Source organism: Meleagris gallopavo, chromosome 3 (genome assembly GCF_000146605.3).
Source record: "Meleagris gallopavo isolate NT-WF06-2002-E0010 breed Aviagen turkey brand Nicholas breeding stock chromosome 3, Turkey_5.1, whole genome shotgun sequence".
Lineage (NCBI taxonomy): Eukaryota > Metazoa > Chordata > Aves > Galliformes > Phasianidae > Meleagris > Meleagris gallopavo.
The window spans coordinates 91,887,730-91,890,614 of NC_015013.2; positions in this window are offsets into that span (position 1 = coordinate 91,887,730).

Consider the following 2,885-nt stretch of genomic DNA (forward strand, 5'->3'; position numbering starts at 1 on the left):
ATCTACATATAACACCATTTGTTTGAAGAAACAGCATCACTGATAGGACAGTGTGTGCTCCTCTGCACTTCTGTGAGATTTTTAAGTCAGAAGCAAACAAAGTCTGTCAGCTGGAAGTCTCACTTGGTCTCACTGAGGGACATGGTTTAGTGGGAAGTATTGGTGATAAGTGGACGGTTGGACTGGATGACCTCAGAGGTCTTTTCCAACCTTGGTGATTGTATGATTCCATGATTTCATCATTATTCATATCAAGCAGCTGCTGCACCTGCCATCATCTCCCGTTTCCTGCAGTTTTCCTTTCCAGTGGTCAAATCAGAGCAACAAGAGAAAGTCATTGCTGCTGAATATTGCTGAGATTTAACTAACACAGGCCACTACTTTCCCAGGCTCTATTTCCCCTGACAGTAAAAGGGCTTTTGCTGCCTTAAGCTTCCAGCTGTATGCGTGATGTAAATGCTGTTGAACTATTATAATTAGTTTGTATTATTTTTGAGAATTTTACTGTTCCTAGTCATCTTCTTTCCGAAGAACTTCAAGCCAGCTTCACCCATCTGTATAATTTCTTTCACTCTGTCCATTTTGAGGTAATAAAAGCAGGAAATATCTCATTACATTTACACTCCACATTTAGTGCAACACAGCTCTAATATGGTTAAGACAGTGTTTTCTGTGCGAAGTTCAAAGTTTGCCAAAATCCTTTAAGCTGGCCATGAGAAGATGCATGTTGCACTTCAGTCAAACAAATTCATCACTTTGGTTTAACAATTTGAATCAAATAATTTTTCTCATGTCAGATCACTGTTAATCCCACCTGAACTGCAAGAATAAATTACTCATTTGGTTTAGAAATATTTTTAATGACCAGGCTCCCATGCCAAACTGCTTCCCAAGGTGCACTGTGATATTCCTATGTAGCTGCCATAGTGTCAAAAGGAAAACTGAAAATACAGAATAATATTCCCCCTGGGAGCAAAGAAAACTGGGGAATCTTACTGTTCTCACTGAGCATTCTTCTGATCTACTCAAATAATGTCATGGCTTTAGCCTCTCTTTCTATTTTGGCAAGAACAAAAAAACCACCATTGTGCAGGGCAGAAACAGCACAACTTAAGGAGGCTTTAGTGGCGAAGGTGCTGGTTCCCAAACAGCAGCATGCACACCCACATCATTTTTTGTGCTGTTGCCAAATTCCGTGGGCACCTAACAGCCTGACATCTCTATCCTCCTGCCACTTCGGGTGAAGTGACCAATGAATGAAGGGCACCAGTATATAAATCTGTTTTCTGAAGAGAAGTAAATGAAAAATCCCAGCTGGGCAAAGCCTAGATCCCACCACTAGCTTGGTTTTAGGCCAGCTATTCCAGAGTATGCCCAATCTCAAGGAATTATTTCATCTCTCAGTTCACTTGAAGTTGATGTTTGGGTTCAAAGTTTTCAAGTTGAAGCCCAGCCCATCCCTCGTCTGCCTAACAGCAGCTCAAGGAACTCACATTCAGAAGTTGCAGCCTGCAGTTCCTCAAACTGTTATGCCACTGCATCTATTCCATTTACACTGAAAAATATCAGGTTCAGAAACCATACACCTCCTAAGAAGTCTCTCATCACTATATCAAAAACTATTTTCACTGTACAAGTGATTTCCAGATACCGCTGTATGTCCAGTAACACCAGTTCCTCCTGAATCCACTGATGAATTATTCTTCTTGAAGGCCCCACTGCTTATTAGTACTCAGGAGATCATACAAACACTTTGGAAGATTTTATTTTTTGCTGCATCTACTGCTGTTCTACATTTCAGCCACAGTCATTAAGCTCTTGCTGTACATGGGACAGAGTACAGCATTAGCTGTTCCCTGTTGACTTCAGTACTCGTGGTAAGAACACAGTCACTCTATGTCAAACTGTTAGACTTTGGTTAAGAAAACACAAGATTTTTAAAAACATGCTCCCAGAGCCAAGTTCAAACTGCACAAACTTTGCTGCTGGCCAAAGCTTTGCTGTAAATTATGCCTGTAACAGCCAAGACTAAAAACAGCAAGGCAGGCTTACACGTGTGTAAGTATTTCATAGCTTTTGTTTAAAGGCTATTTCCATTTCTTGCACCAAACGGTGTGCTTATTAGCAGCTGTATATTTTTGACACATTTGAGTCCCCCTCCCCCTCAAAAAAAAAAAACAACCATGGACAAAAGGTCAGACGAAGTCAAAGCAGTGTGAAACCTAGCACAGTATCTGGATAGAAAGCTTCAGGTTGTCACTGATTTCTTCCATGCCTCTACCATTGCACTTTCAAGGTTCAAAACACAGGTCTCATTTAAATAGCCAAGTCAGGAAAAAAGAATAAAATAACACAGCTGGTAAATATCTCTATCTGGAGCCTAAAAAAATCCCCAGCGAGTCTGGGGATGGGGTGAAAAACTGGACATGAGTGGCTAAGATAGCGGTAAGGTGAATTTGCAAGTGTTTCATAGGAAAACCATAAACCATAACTGAATAGAAAGCACTAACCAAAACATCCTCGTTGCAGAGTGAAATCTCATCCTTCAACAGATCCAGTACACAGACTGCCTCCACTACAAACACTACACTGAAGTGCCCTGAATCTGAGCAGTGCCTGAAAGGGCTTACAACTAATTACACCCAGCAGAACATATTAAGATGGTAACCCCACTGAAACCACTGTCAAGGAAAGTTTGGATGTCAATCAAGTCTATCATCTGCTGCAAATACAACATGGAGCTGCGACAGCACAGAGACAAGAGCAACAAGCACCAGTAGTCAACTTCCGTAATAAAGTATGTGCTTTCGTTTCACAGCTGTTTACCAGCCCAGCCTGCTGCTGCCACGGGAGCCTCAACCGTGACAGCAGCATCCAGCAGCTGC